This window comes from Lucilia cuprina, chromosome 4 (genome assembly GCF_022045245.1).
Source record: "Lucilia cuprina isolate Lc7/37 chromosome 4, ASM2204524v1, whole genome shotgun sequence".
NCBI lineage: Eukaryota > Metazoa > Arthropoda > Insecta > Diptera > Calliphoridae > Lucilia > Lucilia cuprina.
In genome coordinates this window covers 99,540,940-99,562,451 of record NC_060952.1, presented here as the reverse complement: position 1 = coordinate 99,562,451, position 21,512 = coordinate 99,540,940, and the positions used below count along the sequence as shown (strand labels likewise).

The following is a 21,512-nucleotide window of genomic DNA, read 5'->3' as shown; positions in this document are numbered from 1 at the left end:
ATGTATGTAAAATGACCTTAATATGGCTAATATTATAAACAACAATGGCAAATAACAAATAACATTTTAAACTCTTTTTTATTTTTGCCACAACTAGAAAACATTAAAATTGAGTTTTTACTATAATATAGAAAATATAACAAAAGGCATTTAGAAAACACATATTTCTTGCTTAATTGACCCTTTGACAATATATTTGAAATTAAAACCTACTTTTAATACAATAATATAGAAATCTTTAGCAAGAGTCATTTTAAAGAAAAAACGTAGTACTCTATAAAAAAATTTTTACTTTTTTGTACTTTGCTTTTAATACAGTTTCTTTTTTTCTTTTTCTTAACAATTAAAATTATTTATGTTTATTTGTTGTTCTAATTTTTATTTGTTACAATTTTTTTCTTGTAATATTTGTTTTTATATTTAAGACGGTTTTTTTCGATTTTATCTCTTTACTTTCCCGCCATAATATTAAGAAAAGTCTGTATTTTGTTTTAAATCCAAAGGTATTCTTTTGAATGTTAATATGAGACAGGTTAGTAAACCAGTCTCACATAATATTACTCTAGATAAAGTTGTTCCAATCGAAGATCAAACAGACAACAAGCAGACATCAACAATTTATAGAAGTAATAAAAAAACGTAAATGTATATAATAAGAACAACTTTAGTATGCTTTACTTATTTTTATAATAAATAAAAAACACTAAGTTTTAGTTAATATTGTAAAGTCACGTTAAACTATACATACATAATCTCATAGAAATATTACAGCAAAAATTAGTAAATTGTATGTTATTCAACTTAACCTAACTTATTGTAAGAAAAGCTTTAATCCAAATATGCTCTAAGCTTTTAGTTAAATTTAATCCAAAGTTTCTTTGAGAAAATTTTTTTGAAAATTATTATTATAAAAAACTTTTTTTAATTTCTATCCCACTTTTTAGAAAAAGGTTCATCCAATTTTTTTTTTTTTTTTTTGAACAATTTTTATTCAATTTTTTTTAAATTAGTTTTTATTAAAATTTTTCTTACGAAATGTATTAATGACAGGTGTCATGAGACTAAAGTTCAATCTAAAGCCGACAAATGAGAAGGCAATCACTAGTAGAGTCTATAGAAGGGATGGACCCAACATCAGGTGAAAACACCCTATTGATGGTATGAGGAGTGCTCTGTCTCTGGAAATATTCTTATCATCTAAAGGCTGGACCAGTGTATTCTTGGGCCTTATATGTCACTCAATCACACTTATGAGATTGTTTCTGTTTTTTTTCGGCAACAGCACCTAGTTTCTAGGAACGGTAACAGAAACATACCAAAAAATTATATTTTAACGTGCCACAATCTTTTAACCGAAGTCACTTGGTGAATCCTGAAGGAACTTCAACCTACTGACCAGATAGGACAAAGTCTTGCGGGCACCGGCAACACCCGTAGTACCAGATTATAAGGTGCTGGGGTTTGAAATCACATCAAATCATTCCCTTGAAGTAAAGATTTGACATCACCAGTTTATATTCCCGGCAGACTGAAGCAGCTGGTCGCACCACTGTACCCAGAGATTACAATACACCAATATGACGGGGGGTCGTCAGAAGGGTACATATACGTTTGCAATTTCCACAATATAATATTATGACCTTTTAATGCATATATATTCTGGATTTGTATAAATAGCGAATATATATTAGGAACCTTATAGTATTTAACGACCATCTAGATATACCCGTCTTATGGGTCTGTTCTAAACGGAACAAAATAGATGGCTAATATTTAGCATTCTTCTTAAATAATCTTTTAAAATGGGTTATATTGTGATCCACAATACTGTCGTGCCTTCATACAAGTTGCCCCTCAAAATTAAACATAAACAAATTTGATGTAATTTTAGAATATTTTGGGGAATTTTTTGTAAAAAATAATATTTTCATTATTTTACTAACATTTTTCTTAGAGTGTTTGTACTCTGTTTAGATTTATATATCTTTAGCTATAGGCACACGTCATTATTTTTTAAAAAATAAAACAAAAAATAAACTAAATAACTAAGACATTCATAAAATTGTTTTAAAGCAAAATTTGCATTTTGAACCAAAAGTGCATAAGCTTTACACACATTTGTAATTAGACAGCAAAGATAATTTATTGAAATAGTTTTAAACATTTGTGATTTTTTTTGTTTCTCAGCAAGATGTTGAAAGTTGTTTTAAATTTATATAATCTTAAATAGAATACCTTGACATTAATCTGAAGAACTTTAAACAAATTTAAATAAAATCTATATTTTTTATATAAAATTTTAACAAAGTTTTAACAAAATTTATATTACACAATATTTCTTAAAAAAAGAAATAAAATTCTTTACAATTGTATTGTTAAATTGCGAACAATAAATTAAATATTGCTAAATCATTATTATCACTTGACTCCTGATCCACAGCTCACGTTGCATGTTAATTATTCTCCACCTTAAAGAAAAAATTCAACTTTTTCTCTTATTTAAATCTTTAGTATTTCCATACTAAGTATAAGTATATTTTTTATGGTTTTCTTTAATTTAACTTGTTATTTACATAATCAATCAACTAGCAGTAGTTGGAGTTTTAAAAAATGCAGATGTTATTTTTTTTTTATTTAACATTGTTGCTTAATATTTAACTGAATGATAATAAAAAGAAGGAGAATCATAAAAATAACAACACAACTCATTAAAGTGTGTCAATATTTTATAAATATTTTTTATTTAGTTAAAACTTTACTATTTGGAAAAAAACACAACAACCATCTTCATTTTAATTATTAATAAAAATTAAGCAAAATTATAAATTATTCAATTTTATAGATAATTTTGATTTTAAATTTAAAACAAATTATAAAGCTAAGGGCACGTTTTCATTAATAATTTTTGATTAAAAATTTTAATGCTTCATTAAATTAACAATTAATTCAATATATATTTTCAAAATGTTTATAGCAATTAACTTTCATTATTTTAAGCAGGTTATGGGAATCATAAATTCATATTCAATTTATTTATTAATTTGCGGGTTTAGTTAATAATTTGTTAAATCATAATATGCTTAAAAAGTATTTAATCACTATAGTTATTTATATTATTTTAAAGCTCGCCTAACTTAACGTGGTTTGTTATTGGTTTTTTTGTTAAATACTTTAACAATACTTTCAATCATTCCATTTAAAATATGTAATTTTTGTTTGATTTTATTTTTCTTACTTGTCTCGATTTTCTTCATCTTCTTATTCATGCATACATAATAAATGCTCTTTTATGTATTTTATTTTTTTTTTGCGCGCGCCAATTTCCTTTCAAAATATTGCCGGTTGAGCCATACATCAGGCTTTGTTCGTAAATATGAATTTACTTTAAATTCACTCTGTTGCAGTTGTTTTTGTTTAATTTTCATACAATTTTTCTTTTTTTCTATTTTCGTTTTGTGCAATTTTCATGTTGCAATCGATGACAGCAATATTGATGCCTACGCAGCTATTGATATGATTTGTGCAATATGTTTAAATGTTAAGTGTTGTATAATAATGATATAAATATAAAAGAAAACCTAAGTTAAATAAGGAAAAAGGGTTTTTTGTTTAACGATATGTTAATAAAAAAAGTTAAATTATAAAGTTATTACAAAGTTTTCTCAGGTTTAAGTAAAAAATTATGGAATTTTTTTATTTTATTGTTAAATTTATTTAATGTAATTGTATTCATAAATTACACAAAAAATTAGATAAATTAAATAGTTTTTAAATTTGAAAACAATTTTTTTAATAGAAATTAATAATTGATTATGGCCTATATAGGCTAGGCTATTGGACTAAAGAAATTGAAAAAAATATAACAAGATTCTCTAAATCTTATATAGATAATAACACATAGATAAATAAAGTTCGTAACTTAAGTCTTTCGTTATCAAAAAACAATCCAAGAGAAAAACCAATAATATATGAAATTATTATTAAAAAATTGTAGTTTTAACACAGAGTTTTAAGAACTATCTACTTCGGTCAAATTTATACTAAACTTCGGAAGAGGATATTGTAAGGAATCCTGTACCGCAATTTAGTAACTTTTAAATTACTTTTAAATAAAATAAACTGCGGTGCAGACAACATTTAACAAAAAGTGTACTTTTTAGTCTTACTCTTTTCCGATAGCTTTTCTATTCTTTGGAATTGTATATGGACTATTCTATAGACTAGACAATATTCTAGTTTTTTGTCTAGTTTACAAACTATCTTTCCTGAAGTCCATAGAGACAATAGACTATTGACAAGCCTAAGATCTACAGTTTTTAAGTACTTTTAACTAGACGTTTAAAGTATATCTGATTTATTTTTTGGACAAGTATAGAAACTCTTTATACTAGTTTAGGGTTTTGTTAAAGACTAGTCAACGTCTATTCTATGGAATAGCTTATTGTCTTGTCAATGGACTAGTAAATTGTATAATGTCCCAAAAAAAAGTGATTAGTCTACTGAATGATAAGTCGGCTTGAACTGCTTTTGTTGTACATTGATATAAATTTGTGAAGATATATATTTGGTACAATCTGACCCAATAAAGTACTATTTTAAGAGCGGTTTAGTACAATTTAAAAATTTCATTTGTTATCCCTGATATGGGGATATAAATTATCCGTATACAACATAAAGAGAAAATTAAGTTCCTTGCTTAAGTCTTTTATAATCAATAAATATACGAACAAATAAAGTTTGTTGTTAACGTCTTTCAGTTGACTTATCTATTATTTACTAGCTTATTGACCAGTCCAAGCACTTGTCTAGTTATAGTCCATCGACTAGTTTTTCTCCTCGATTTGCTTTATTTTAGAGTAGAAAAGAGAAAAAGAGCTTTGAAAAAGGTTTATAACTGAAACCGTGTTTCAAACAAAACAAAAGGAATTTATGACAAATGTTAGAATTTAAAATATTTTTTTCTTATTTGCATGGCGTCAAAAGAAATACCTCAAAACAAATCAAGTCTAACAACAATAATTTTAATTTAAACAACAATTTTATAATATTCCAAAATTAAATACTCAAACAAAGGAATAGAGAAACAAAACTCTACACAACAATAAAGAAAGATAAAAACAAGTCTTAAGATTTTGAAAATTTTTTGCATATGAAATTTAAAACTCATGCAGCATTAAAATGTTCTGTTATTTTATGATGTTTAACAGACATGTGTCTAAATGTTGGATGTTATATTTCTTGATTTTTTTCTTCACTTTAAAATTGAACAATTGTTTTGAAAACATTGCAGCAGTCGACGTTTAAACTATAAATTTTCTTAAACACACACCCAAACAAAATGAGGGGCTATAACAGATATGATTTTTTTGTAAGAGGAAAAAAAAAACCTTTTTAGGCTTCGTTAAACAAATGATTGATGACAACAAATCATACATACAAATTTGTAATAAATAGATATTTGTGTGTGTGTGTGTGTGTGTACTTTAACAATCATATCAATGGGTTATCGAAATAAACAACAAACAAAAAGTTTAACAACTGCTTTAAAATAACAAATAAAGGAAATTACTTATTTCTACACTTACATAACAATGTATAGTTATTTCTAACTTACTGAACTTTATTTGTTTTCAAATATATCTTATGATACCATGTGAAGTATTTTTTTTTTTCAAACGCATGTGTGGCATGTTTCATAATTATTTAAAAAAAAAAAAAATTGAAAAACTTAACGAAAAATTTATTCAAGAAACTGCAAGTTGCATGTTATTAATATTAAGTTGGGATTGTTGTTAAAGAAATGTGAAAAATTATTTGCAAATAATGTTTTCCGGCATAGATAATGTTAAAAGAAATGCTCCTTGTTTGTTTTTTTTGTTTTTCAAGTTGCTATTGTTTTTTCAAATAATTATAATTTAATAATTTTTATAGCAATGGGTGCCAGTTAATAATGAAAAAGAGGTTAAATTTTCATTAATTCACACTGCATATTTTTATGAAACTATAAATTAAACATGCAGTTTACCAGTAAATATGAAAGAAAGTTAGTTGTGCTGCAAATATCAAAATAATTATAGAAATATTCAACAAAAAAAAAAAAATATTTGTTTAAAACACACCTCTTGTATAAGTAGCTATTTACATGTCTGGAGTTGTGTTGCTGATTAAAAAAAATAATAATAATTAATAAAAATTTTTATTTTTTTAAGCATTAAATTGTCATAACTTTTTTCACATTTATATTAATTAAAAATTTGTTGTAAACAGCTTTTTTTACTCTCTACTTCAAAACAGAAATATCAAAAATTTTACTTTCATATCAAAAGAAATTTAAGTAGTAAATTGATTAAATGGAAATTTTTTGTCGTAATTTAATTTTGACCTTTCCCACTGACACAGTGAAATTATAATCTTTACATAGTTTTATACATAAATCGAAACATATGTAAAGTTGTCTGTATGTATATTTCGGCATGTTAGTAAATATTTATATATTTGCTATTTTTTCTTTCCATTTCATCGTGTCAACTAAGTGTTTGCCTTGTGCAAAATAAAAATTTTTTTATCTTAGAGTTTTTATGTTTGTTTTTTCTTTCGTTTGCTTTTTAATCTTCTTCAAAAGTCAATAAACTTTTTAGCTACACACCAATAGCAAATATGTACTTGAGTTAGTAAATGTAAAGAAAAACTTGGCAAACATCCAATCAGGAATTAATTGTGATTATTTACAGTGACACTGTGCACCGAATGCTCTTCCATGGAATACAATTTTTTTGCAATTTCTTTAGAAAATCACAAAACTAAAAAATTTAAAAATTTCACTTAGCGGGTGCATTGTGTTTTGTTGACTTAAGTTGCATTAAAGAAAAGTTAGATTTTTTTAACGTTAATAGAGATATGTATACAAATGTTTAAATATTATCATTAATTAACAAACGTTTTTTTTTGGTTTAGAATAGCACAAGCAAATATCATAAAATTTCAAATATTTCAAGCCCATGTTTAAAAAAGGCAACAGGTTTTATTTAATTATTTCTGTTTTCTTGTCTTTTGCACAAAAATGTCTTTGCTCTGACCAATTTAAACAATGTGTTTGGTTCAACACTAAAAACGTGACTTTATTTAACTTAAGCAAATCACTAGCGTTAAATCAAAAATGGAAACAATGTCAAAGTTAAAAATTTAAAGCAAATATTTGTTTTAAGCTGTAGTTAATTTTGGTTTAACATTAAATGTGTTTAACCTTCAAAAGGAACGGAAAAATAAACATTACGATTAAAAAATCAATCCAAAATTGATTAATGATTTTTGCAAATAATGATCATTTGAAAATCAGATCTGTAAAAGTTGTCAACCTTTAAGAATATTCGAAAGAGATTGTCTTAGGAAAAAGTTTAATATTTAAAAAAAAAATGATTTTGGAAAGAGTAGACGTAAGACTTAAATGACAAAGTCTCAGATCGATCGTTTTGTGGGGTTTAAATTTAGTTTTTTCTTTCTAATATTATTTTTTAATTTTTTTCTCATTTTTATATTTTGTATGAAAAATGTTCGGTTTTGAGGGGGGAATTTCCGTGCCTGCTTTAGTATAAGACATGTTAGTATTTGAAGTAGATATTAGTAGAAAACTTAAGTAGTATTAACATAAAGTCATACTCTTTAGTTAAAGACGTAGTCAGGCTTTCAATGTAAGTGTCTTACGTTAGTATGTGATGTAGTATTTAGTATAAGATCTATTTTTCAATAGAAGACGTAATTTTTACTACAATACACAATTCTTAGTATACGACAAATTCTTCAATATAAGTTGAAGTCTTCAGTATACAATTTAAGTAGTTTTATATAAGAAATGTTAGAATTTGAGGTATTTAGTTCCCAAATTTGGTAAAAAAAATGTAAAAACTGCTGTAGACGGACATGGTCGACATTAACACCAGCACTGAGTATAAAAGCGGGTTTTTGTGATGCAAAAACTTTTATTGAAAAGTTGTTAAATAGCAACCACGTTCGCTTACAAATCCATAACTTATATAAGTACTTACAAATATAGAGTTAAATAGTTGTTTTGTTTTAAAAACAAAAATGCTCATACAGCATACGAACCTGAGATTCTTGATCTTTTATTCGCAGTCTTATCTACAACACCACTGCTTAGTTATTTTATTGTGCGCAATTCAAAATAAAGTAAATTACTTATCTATTTATATGTAAGTAATGCGGACGGTAAGTAGTTCTCATTGAAAAGTAAGTGATTATTTAAGTACAATTCATTACAGAGTTTTTGCTGATATGATTATACAAAATTCATCTATGCCGATATTTGTAGAGAATTTTTACACCAGGGGTCCGCTTGCTTGATCCTTGACAGATTGTCAAATAGGGAAACAAACAAACGGAAAGGATACCTTTAAACAGATATTAGGTGCAGCTGAGTGAAAAAAATATATATTTAAATCTCTCTTTTTCAAATTTTCTTGGCCTGTGTTGACTTTTAAAATGTCTGTTTATAAAATTTAACTGGACGGACATACATATGTATGTATATAGTTTTGAATATTAATTCTAATTTTAATTTAAATATTAAGTTTAAGTTATAGTTTTTAACACAAACTTCTCTAAACTATTTTAATTACACAATCTTAACTAAAAAAAAGTAAAATTTACTCTCAATTAACACAATTATAAAAAATAACCTAAAAATCCATATAAAGTTTATATATCCAATTTTCCAATAAAAAAAGGTTACAAAATACTCAAAGTAGTAAACATTACAATTTAGTAAATTGTAACAACACTCTTATAAGTAAATAATAACATAAACGATTTAATAACAATATCGATAAACAATTAATATATATTATATTAATTGAAAATTGTGTAAATCAAACACAAATAAATTTCTTATATTAAATGCTCTAATTTATTAAAACACATTTTATCTGAAATTCATTACAAAATTTACAAAAGCAAACAAAAGTGAAAGTCTTTTAAGCAAATTAATTTGTAATGATGTTGCAACCCCTCAAAAATAAAAAAGCATGTCTAAAAAAACAACCATATTAAACTGCAGCTTATAAATTAGTTTTCAAACATAAGATGCGTTAGTTAGATCCATATTTGTAAAAAATAAAATATTACCAAATACAATACAAAAACAACAGCCAACACTAGTGGAAGTTTTACACACATCTTTATGTAAAAAAGAAATAAATAAATAAATAATTTGTTAACCAACTCTGTCAATAAACTTATGAAATTCAAAGAAATCACAACATTTTCACATTATTTATTTTATTATTTAACTTTTAACAAAATTAGAGTTTTATTTTCAAAGCAGGAAAACTATGAGGCCAAGTTTTTTTTATATTTCTAATTATAAATAAAATTTAAAGAAAACAACATATTTACAATAAATGCCTAATAAAGTATTAAATGTTGTTAACAAATAATAAGCAAATGTTGTGTTGATTTAATCATTATTATTTATTACTTTTATTTTATTTTAGCAGACACGCTTTATCACACACACACACACTTGCACTCTAAAAATGGTTAAATGAGCAATTATTTTTATATTATTAAAAGACTTTAGTTGACATGACTTGATTGAAATACCAAGACCATATTAAAACTAAAACATACAAATGGCACCTTTTCATAAATATTGTATAATATTTAGATAATTACTTTAAAAATCCAGAAAATTATTAAAAGATTTTTATTTTGTAATAAAACAATTTCCCCTTTAGATTTATGTTGCTATATAAATACTTTCTTCTTCTAAACACTTTCAGTTTTTTTCTGTCTTTTTTATTTATCTTTTTTTTCAACAATTAATTTTGTAATCATTATCTTTAATTATCTTCATACGCTATTTTTTTTTTTTTTTTTTTTTGTTTCGTTTTGTCCAACACCAGTCAGTCATTTACTATTTTTCATTCATTTATTCTAATGGTATTAAATGTCTTACAAATAATGGTTTGTTTAGCTTTTTGTATGTTTTTGTTATTAATTTTTTCTTTACCTAAAGGTGTTTATAAAGCCATCATTTATGTTTAAAAATTCAAACATTTTTAACATGTTGTTTACAACCAAATTTTTAATGTTTATTTAATTTGCCAACTACTGCTTCAATTACTAAAACAACCCATTCAAACAGCCATACAACCGCTATTTAAACAAAGCTTTTTCTTTAACCGTCAGTAAGTGTAAAGGAAATATTAACAGCTTTCGTTTATTTAAGTGAGAAAATGTGTTTACACTAGCTATTTGTATAAGAAATTTTGCACCTTTTTTTAAATCAAAGAAAAATTATAGCGTAGAAATTTAGAGGAATTTGAAAGTATACTTTTAAGATTCTTCAATATTATTACGATTATTTAAGTGTTAATTGAAATGAGGGACAATTTCCTTTCTATTGATATACAATTTGTAATAAATAACAATGACTCGTTAAGCACATTTTGAAAACATTTTAACCCTCTATCTCTTTCACTTTGGACCATATCGTGCAGACGGACGGATATGGCTAGATCCTTTTCATACGCATTATTGTCGAATTTTATTGCTTTATTTGTATTTTTCAGACATTCATGAACTTAAATGTTATCTTCTGAAGGGAACCTTATATAGAGTATAAAACAGCGGCACTTTTGTTTTTTTACTTTTTTCCTTTTTTAAACACAAAATGTAAAGATAGAAAAAGCTTTTTATGAAGAACTTTTTCATAATTAAACTTTATTAGAAAATAATCTTTATAAAAGTTTGTTTAAAGTTTATAGGAATTTGTTTCAAATTTGAAATAGTGAAGTTTGAAATATTGACCTTTAACTTTTCTTAAAAAACAGCTTTCTTAGAAGAATAAAAAATAAAGTATTCAACTTACAACTGTTCTTAAATCAACGTTTGTAATGAGCTTTTCTTATCACAACTACTTCTTACAACTTGCCACAATTTTATAAAACATTTTTTGGCAAAAGCTTTTTTAGGAAAATGATCAATATTAAAAGCTTTAAGCTTTTCTTAAAAGAAAAATTTGATAATTGCGATTTCCGTGCTTAAACCTATATTATTATAAGCTCAATAAGCTTTCATTAACTACTCCTTACATCATCAACTACAATTTCTTTAGCTAGTGTAAACACTTTTTTTATCTAAATATAATGAATAAAGATCATGCTGTTCTTTGCTCATGTTACTTTGAAAACAATATGACTGCTGTGCGCCTACTGTAAGTCTTACAATTTACTACTAACTGTTTTTGTCGTTGTTGTTGCCGCTATTCTTCTCAAATATATGTAGTTAACAATCTTTAGAAATGTTTAGCTTTAAGTTATTTGCAATTATTGCTCATTTTACTAATTTTCTGTTAAGTTTAGTTAAACTTCAACTTAAAAATTATAAACAACGTTTAATACAACTTTCTCACGGCTTTTGTGATCGGGTTCAAAGAAAATTAAAAGCGAAAGAGGGAGGGATGATAAAAGAAAGAAATACAAATCGTTTATAAATTATTTATAATTAGAATTTCTATGCTTCCTGAAGCGCTTTTTTTCAAGTTAATAATTGCAATTGATTTTCTTTTTATTTTTTTTATTTAATTTATTATTTCTGGCTTTCATGAAATTAAATTAGGAGAAAGAAATAGCTTTGAAATGTTTTAAAGCCTCTAGGGAATTTTAGGCCATTTTAATGGGGTATGATTTGTTTAAGTATATAATTGTATGGGAAAATATTTGGTAAAAAATATATTTAGATAAATGTCTTTAAAAACATTTTAACAAAGTTTATTGTTATTAATGTGATGATCCTAAAATATTTTAAAAACTTAAATAATCAAATATCTGAACCCTTTTTTATGTCCAGCTTTCTCTATCTGTTTACTTAAAGCAATTTTCTCGAAATTGTGAGACCAAACAGTTTGCAATTGTGTTGTTGAATGTTTCATTTTACTTCACACACTTAGCGGCCTATAATATTGTTTAATTTTACTTTACAAATCTAAAATGTAATATATTACATAAAAATCTAGTTTTTCTTCTTTTTTTTTTTTTTTTGCTTTAACGTTTAAGTAATTTTGTGGTTTTTGTTACACTTAATATTTAAATCACAATATAAAAAAATATTTAGTTTAAATTTTTTTCTATAATTCAACAATCAACAGGATTCCTATGAAATTTTGTACAATGAAAATTTTTGGACAAACACAAGAAAAAAAAGCAAAGTTGAATAAACAAAAAAGTAAATAAAACAATTCACCAAATGTTTTTGTTTATTTCTTTTATTTTTCGCAACATGACATGATCTATGGCAACAAGATAATGGCAAGATCAACAGCACCAAGCAACAGTCACTAGCAGCAACTACCTCGTAAAGACAGACAGGCCAGTGCAATGTTCAATTTTAAAACAAAATTTTACTTACAATTTATACAGGGAGTACAATACATTTTAAATAAATAAAATTCAGAAAAAAATATTTTATACGTTTTATTTACTCCTTGTATACATCCAAACTTTGTAAGCCACGTTTTTGAGAGATTTTTTTATTTTGTTTCATTTAATTGCAACAAGTGAAAGTAAATACAGAAAAAAAATTACAAAAATCTGTTTTAAAAAATACCGGTAGTTTTTTATCTTTTTTTCTGCTATTCGGCTTTAAAAAAGGTTATTCTTTTTTTCGATTCCATTTATAAACTTGTGGAGACGGGGGTTAATTGTAACGACCAAAAGATGTTAACAATTTGTGTGGAAACATTTAATGATTTTTTATAAAAGAAAGAAAAATGTTATCAAATACTTGATATGAAGTAATATTTGTTTATTTATAATAATCTTCTTTATAATCAAACTGTTGTTAATATATATGAAAATTTTTATCTTCTTTATCTTAAGCTCGTTTAAAAGAAGCTTTTATCAGAAACAGATTTATAAAAAAACGAGACTTTTTTGCAAAAAAACTGTTTAAAGAGTAATTTTTTCTAAGAAGGAGCTTTTATTAAGAAAAAGCTTTGAGAAAACTTCTTATAATTCTCTTTTGTAAAAGTAAAACAGAGCTTTTTTACAAAAATGCTTTCCATATAAAGTTGTTTAAAGAGAAATATTTATCTATAAAGACACTTTTGTGAAGGAAAAGCTTTTAAAAAATCCTTTTAATTTTCTTTTGTAAAAGTATTTAAGTAGAGAGTTTTATTTGCAAAAGCTTTCATAAAAAGCTGTTTAAAGAGTATTTTTTTTCTAATAAGAAAATTCTGTCACAAAAAGGGTAAAAAAATTTTTGTTAATTTTCTTTTGTAAAAATAATTTAGTAGAGAGCTTTTTTGCAAAAAGGCTTTTTATATAAAGTTTTTCTAAGATTAAATATGAAATAATTTTTATACTTGCAGCCTTGACGGAACTTTTAAAAAGTAATTAAAGATAACTTTCAAAAAGCTTTTCTTTCTAAGGTTTCCGTTAAAAGCTTTGCTTAAAAAGTTCTTTGTAATATATTATGCTTAAAAGGCATTGTTAAAAGGCTTTTTGATAAAAAGCTTTATATGAAAAAATACTGTTAAAAAGCTTTTTGTAAAGATTTTTCGGGAAAAAGTTGTTTATAAAAATCTTTGAAAAAAAGCTATTATAAACAAATACTTTTAGGAAACTATTAAAATCAATTACATCATATTAAGCAAGATAATCTTATAAATTTTAAAAATCTTTGTCACGAACAAAAATTCAATTTATTTTATAAGAATACCTACAAAATTTTTTTTAAAATAATGAAACACAATAGGGATATGGCTTATTAAAAACTTCCAACAATAAAACTCGTAAATTTATAACAAGGTGTTGGTATAACAGATAAGAAAATCAGACTTACTACTACATATTAAAATAGTTCAAAAACACCAGCAGCTCATATAAAGTGGACAATAAATAAATTCATAAGTAGATTAAACAACACGTCCACCATGTGGACACTACATGTAAAAATAAAATAAAACAAAATTTTCCGGTATCTTAATTTTTGTAGCAGCATGTAACAGTAGAGAATAACATAAAACACCGGCTATAATTTTGGCCACTAACTTTGGAATATAAAACGTTTTTATTGTAAAATCAAGAAAAAAGAAAACTGGCAACATAAAAAAGGCGTTGTTGCACTTGTGGCAACTTAGCTCAACAACATAATATTGAAATTGATTTTTTGTTGCTGTTAATGTTTTAAAATGCAGCAGCCGTATTAAGGAAAGTAAAAGTTTTGTTCGTTGGATTTTTTTCATTTTCTTTACGATTTTCTTGTTTAAATCTCATTGTCAGTTTGTATTTGCATTTTCGTATTTTATGCATTTACATAAAATTTACACAGCGGGTGTTTTTGGGTCTACATTACCACCAACCACTTTTACACTGTGTTGTGTTTATTAAATAGTCGCCTTTACAAAAAGAAAAGATTTATTTAGTTTATTTTTTCTTTTAAGTTTCTTCTTTCTTAACACCCATTTCTCCAGATCAATAGTGATTATTTAACTAATGGTGGCGGCATCATCATGATCATCATCATAGTTGCGCTCAGCCACTGCACAAATACCTGTTGCCCGTCTGCCACATACAATAGCGACCCCACCAATCCAATCGAATTCAAAACCAATCCATGGTTATGCTTAGTTAAACTTCATGTTCAAATCATGAGATTAAGATATTAATCCGATTTTAAATTTAGATGTTGCACCAAAATGTTGTAGCATGCAAAACTAGCAATAATAAATCGTGAATATATTTTAATAATTTTCTGTAACCAAAAAAGGTTCAATAAACTTTAAATGTTATGAAAATGAAATGGAAAATAAGAGAAGCGAAAAATTAATAAATTTAAATAAATTGTGGTTGTTGTTGTTTTTTTGTAATTTTTATAATTTGTAATTTTTTGTAAATATGCTAATATGCTGCTGAAGTTTGTCAAACTAAATAAATAAAAGATTTGAGTTTTTGGTTTTATGCGTAAGTTGTCATTTCTAATTAAAAATGATCATTTAAATTTTATGTTTTTTTACTGAAATACTTAGTTCCCATGTTTAAATTAACAAAAACTCTAAAGCAATTTAATAAACATGTTAGGAAACGAATTTCAAGCAATATTCTAGTGAACTGAAAAGTCAACTATAAAATACACTATAGAGATATAATAGAGAAACTGAACTACAAAATTAATTTAACTAGAGGTATATCCGAATACAGAATCGAGAAGGGATTCGAGTATAGAATAGATCAGATACTTGACTACAAACTCGATTATATAGTCAGCTAAAGACTCTATAAAACTTGATTACAAAGTGGATCATAGACTCAAATGTGGGTCAAATAGAGTCTTAAATATAGATTCGACTAGAGACTTATTAATATAGACTGTATAATAGAGGTTTCATTACGAACTATAAGGTCGACTAACTAAACTAGAGACTCGATGATATATTCGAATATAGAATCGAAAAATAACTCGAGCATAGGCTCGACTACAAACACGATTATAGAGTAAAAAGTTAAGATTCGAGCATAAACTCGACCAGATGAAAAATTCTAGAGACTTGATGAAAGGAGTCGATCAGAGACTCGAAGATAGGATCAATAAAGTATATACTGATACTTGGCTATAAAAATGACTAGAATCTCTATAGAGTCGACCAGAGCCTCGAATATAGACTCGAGTCGACTTAAGGCTAATTTATGGAGCTAACTAACGGTTTTTCAATGATAGATCTGAATATGGAATCGGAAAGAGACTCGTCTATGGAAAGAACTAGATATTTGTTTATAGGGTAACCCTAAAAGGACTAATAGAGACTCGAACTAGAAACTTTAATATACACTCAACTAAAGATTCGATTATAGAGATACGAATATCAGCTATAATGTTGACTAGAGACTTATTCGATAAACTAACGACTTAACTGTGTACTCAACTAGGGACTCGATGATAGACTCGAATATGGAATCAAATCATTGAATCAACAAAAGACGCGACTATTGACACCATACATAAAATCGATCAGATATTTGATTTTAGAATTTATTATATAATCTACTAGGGGTCTGATTATAGACTAGACTACTGAAGTAAACTAGAGGCTATACCTTACTCTTGACGTATTACATTGCAGCAGACTAGAATCTCTAGAGTAGGCTGTAGTACTTTTAAAATTTAGATTCCCGTATTATTTAGTTTAAAAGTCTAAATTGGCATCTGCAGAAAAAAAACTTATAAAAACGTAATATTCCACAAGAGGAACTTTAAAATGATACAAAAGACATGCTGACATTTAACTAAAACACCATGAGAAATTCATTCAGAACATAATCCAAATTCTTAATATTAAATAACCTGAAAGAAATAAAAAACACCCAAAGGCAAACAATTCAAACCAATATAAAAACAAAGTTTCTTTAATGAATGACAAACAACAATTCAAATAATAGAACATAATTATGATTAATTTAGGCACTGTCAGTAAAATTATAAAAAAAAATCAAAACATTTTAACACTTGAAAGAAATGAAGCATATTTAGACCCTAACAATTAATTCAGACAAGTCATTAAACTCATTAAAATGGTTTATAAGAACGACAGACAGACAGGCAGGCAGAACAACCAACAAACCGACAAACTTGGCAAGAAACTGAACCGGTTCAAAGGCTTTGAACTTGAAATTTAAAACAACAAATAAAAACAACCCAAAAAAAATATAATAAAAAATTAAATAATAAACCGTTAGTTAATCCAGCTTTAAGAATATTAAAATGTTTTACGACACATGATCACAACGCTACATAAAATCCACATAAAACCCATTAAAAGCTCTTACGACTTTAATTAGAGCGCGCCACATACATATTAAATGGCCAAAACTCATACATACATATTTTTTAAGTACCAGTATTTTGTTTGTGTACCAAATAACCTAAAGCTAAACAAATTTAATTCTTGTTGGAATTTCATACTCCAGTTTAAATTAGTGAAAGAAAAATATTGTAACTACAACTTAAATATTTGTGGCAGCAAAAAACTATACATTCTGGTAACATTTTCCAGCATGAATCCAACAGCCTGTTAAGGCTTGTTATAAATTCCACTTAAAACAAAAACACACACACACACACAAAATCAACCCTTTAGGGCTACAACAACATCACACCATAAAGAATAGTGCAACAACAAGTTTGAAAAATTTCTATGAAATTTCAGCTTAACAAATCTTAAAACAGCCTAAACTAAAAGTAATAAAAAGGCGGCACTTTTTGGCGGCTTTGTGTAGAGAGAAAAAAACAAAAACTAAAATAATTTAGTTGTTACCCCAGAAAACACATTATACACAATCACTTAAACTTACCAAACTGTATAATGCCTATAAATTGCTGCAACAATTGTGGTAATCAGAAACCCAAGTGCAACAGAATTTAAAATGAAATATTCATCATAAAATGTTAAAAAAAGAAGAAAAACTAAAGTTCATTAACAAGATCAAGTGCAAAAGGTCTTTCAATGTTGACAATATTATAGAAAAACCAAAAACAGCAACACCAAACCACACCAATGCTTAGAGGCAACAAGAGCAGTAACAGTAACAACAACCACCTTACTATCAGTACAACAATGTTTGAAGAAAAAGTGGTTTTAATGTAATGTAAAGTTTTGTTACTTTAAAGTTTAAACAACATGTTTTACCACAAGTGTATTATTATGATTTTAAAAGTTTATTTTTGTTGTTGTTGCTTAGTAGCTTGCAACAAAACGTGGCTTATTTGTGAACGAGTGTATGAATATTCATTTTTTGTTTTGTATATGAAATTCAAAAATCGTGATTTACGGTTAAATATTTTTTCAAAGAAATTACTAACTTAAATATTGTTTTTTTTAAGTTCAGCTCAAAATTATTTAGTTTTAGGGCATATTAGTTATGATGGCCTTTTGAAATTTCTTTCTAAAATTTGAAATTTTCTATAAGAAAGCTCTTTTATATGTTTTCAGATAGAAATTTACTAAACTTTATCCTATTTTATGAAAAAAGCTTTTTTAAAATATTCTTTTAATTCTTGACGAAAAGCTTTTTTAAAAAGCTTCTATATTTGCCAAATTTTAATAAAATTTTTTATTAAAAAAAATTAAATCTTTCGGAATTTTTTTTTACAGAGAAAAAGGTTTTAATAAGAAATCTTGCTTAGAGAAATTATTTTAAGAATATTTTCATAATTCAAAAAAGCTTTGCACACATAAGTTTAAGCAGCGTATTTAAGAACATTTGTTTGCAAAAGAAATTCAAAGCTTTTAATTGAATTAATTGGAAAAAACCTTTAAAGGAATATCTAAAAGCATTTTATATAAGAAATATTTTGTGTGAAATTTTAATAAAAAAAAAATTTTTAAAAAGCTTTCCAGACTCTTAAATAAATCAATTACTGGGATAGATAATGAGGAAGAAGCTAATGTTGGAACTAAAGTAGAAATCGTAGAAGAAACCAAGGGAGTTACTTTCCATAACAATTTTATTAATATAGAAAGCTTTTAAAGAATTGTTTTGAAAAAAAGCTTTTTTCACAAAATTATTATTTAAAAAGCTACTAACAAATTTCAATAGCTTTTGAATAAAAATGTACAAAATCTTGTTATTAATAGTTTCTATAGAAATTAGTTTGAAAAAGTTTTTAATAAAAGGTTTTAATAAAAAAGTTTTGAAAAAAGTATTTGAAAAAACTCTTTATAAAAAGGTTTTCTATTGATACAAGTTTTTTAATTAAATTTTGTTAAAATAATTTTCGAAAAAGCTTTTTGATATTAAAAAAAATTCAATGATCTTTGTTATAAATATTCTCTCAAGAAATTTTTATAAAATGTAAAAAAAACTTTTTATATATAGGTCTTAAAAATCCTTTTATAAGAAAGTTAAAAAAAAACCTTTCAAACATATTTTTTAAAAAGCATTTTCTTAAAAAAATGTTCTAAGAAATTTTTTTGAAATTAACTAGAAAACTAGAAATTAACTAGAGAAACTTTTATCATAAAAAAATTTTATATAGCTTTTTTCTAAAAATTATTAAAAAAATAGAAGAAATTTAAAAACATATTTTGTCGAAATGTGCAAAAAAGCTTTAGTAAAAATAATGAAACAAAATCTCTTTTTGTTAAAATCAATTTTTTGACAATCCATGTTAATTATGATTATTTTTCTTAAATAATATTTTATTGACTTAAATGAGTTCTTAATTAATTATTTTTCACTTTCTCTGATGTTATAATTATTCATTCAAATGTTCCATTTTTTCGTATAATTATAATCATATTGTTAACTGTCTTAATTAAAATTTTGAATAAATGTTTTGCTAATTCACCATAAAATTGTGACCTAAATATCAGCATATTTAACTTTATTACTAAAATAGATTTAGCAAAATATGTTAAACATTTGTTTATTAATGCAAAATTTAACGGCTTAAAGTCAGATTAATAATATTAATAAAATATAAGAACATCTCTCAGTCAAAAAATAAATTAGATAAAATTTGTTTACAACTAACCCTGACTTTTAAAAATGTACACTGACAGACTGACATCTTGTTTTTTTTTAGTTTGTTTGATGAGTCCATTTTTTGAGGCGATACATTAAAACATTAATTATTCAAATGGCATTTTAGAATTTCTTTGGAAAAAAAACAGTAAAAAGTACTAATCATGTTCTAGAGTTTTCAACACGTTCTTAACTAATATGATTAATAATTTATTTATTAACAAATACATACATACATACGTACATGCATTTGCTCTGTAGTTTGTAGGTAAATGTTTATAGATTTATTTATTTTACCGCTTTAATGTTTTTGTATTTTAATGTTAAATACAAACAAATTTAAATTCATGTTTAACTGTTGTTTATTGGCTTAAAAATCACACCATCATCTTTAATTGTTTCGAATGCGCTTTAAAATAAAAACGTTTTTTAGTTTAATGTTTAAGTGTATGAATATGTTTATTGTTGTTTGTATGTCTGTCTGTCTGTAACACCTTAAAACACGTAATGATTAAAATGACTTTGACATTTTAAAACGTTATTTTTATGTTTAAATTGTAGTTTTTTTTTCTTCTTTGGATCGCCTGTAGTTCAGTCATATGTAAAGATCATGATTAATTGAATTTTGCATGGAGTTTTAATTATTTTTTTTTTATTATATTTTGCATATTGAGTTTTTGTTTTTTTTTTATATTGAAGTTAAAATAATAAAATTTTTATTTTACTATCGCCCTTCTAAATTTTTATGAAGTTGTAAGAAAGTTTAATTTTTTATTTTAATGTATCTCACTTTATGATGTGTGATGATGATCAAATTAATTATGGTTTATTTTTACCCTGGAAACATACATGTATTACATCAATTTTGTTTAATTTGGAACGATTATTGCACTCTATGATTTTACTGAGAGTAAAAGTGTTTGTTAAAATTTGAAAGGAAAAGGGATTTATAAAATTTAGCAATAATTTGAAGGCCAATGTTTTTAACTAATGAAAGTTGATACATCTTAAAATGGTAAAATTGTTTAATTGGTAAAAAAGCTAATGTCCAAAATTTTGTTCACAAAATTAGTTATTTAAACAAAATACTGTTTAAAATCATTATAATAAATTGTTTTTTAAACAAAAATAAACCACTGATAGCTTTATGAGTACATAAAATAATGTTTTAGTCAAAGATTTTTTTATATTTTCATAAAAGTTTTTTTTTCTGCATCTACATGAAAAAACTTTAAAAAAAAATTCTATAAATTCTAAAAAATGATAAAAACGCCTTCTCTAAAACAACAATGAAAAGATATAGCAGTCTGTGCTCTTGTATGGCTGGACGGTCATATAGAAATTATTGTACCGATTCCTCCTCTTTTTTATCCAAACATATTCTACAATAGCTATTACTTGGGTAGAATATACGTCATGTGTTCAGTCACACAGTGCCCAGTACTTTTTACCCGTGAGAAGCTTAATGGAGTTCACATTAAAAGACAATAGAGTCCCAGTTCTATACTTTGTTAGAGTTTGCCAGACTAGTCTGTATATTCTACAAGTGGAGATATTTGATCACCTGATTTCCGTCTAACTCAAAATCCATTCATCTGTCAATTTCGAAGGGAGTATGAATCCATTACCCCAGGAGTTAAGTCAAAAGACGATCCATTGGATGTGTATTCTACAAATACTTGATTTCTACGGATGCACTTATGTCCTGGGGTCCATATTAACTCAACGTGATATTGTATAAGTTGTGAAAGTGATTGGTTAAAATTTGATCAGACATTTCGACTTAACAACGTTGGATTTAAAAGCCTTGATTAATGCAAGGCTTACCAAGTAAAAAGCTTTTACTCCATTTTAATCTCTACTCTATTCATCACTCCAGTCTCTATGTTAGTCTCTTAACTTTTTTCTTCATTCCAGTCTCTACACTAGTTTTTACTACAATCTCTAATCCAGCTTCTACTATATTTACTTAGTATT

The 21,512-nt window shown here is 25.5% G+C and overlaps 1 protein-coding gene across 3 annotated transcripts in view; it reads right to left on the bottom strand.

Moving 5' to 3' along the window:
• The window catches only part of LOC111690211 (putative uncharacterized protein DDB_G0267840), a 112,114-nt gene that overhangs the window by 22,849 nt on the left and 67,753 nt on the right, over window positions 1-21,512 (bottom strand). The gene's annotated exons all lie outside the window — the stretch shown is intronic.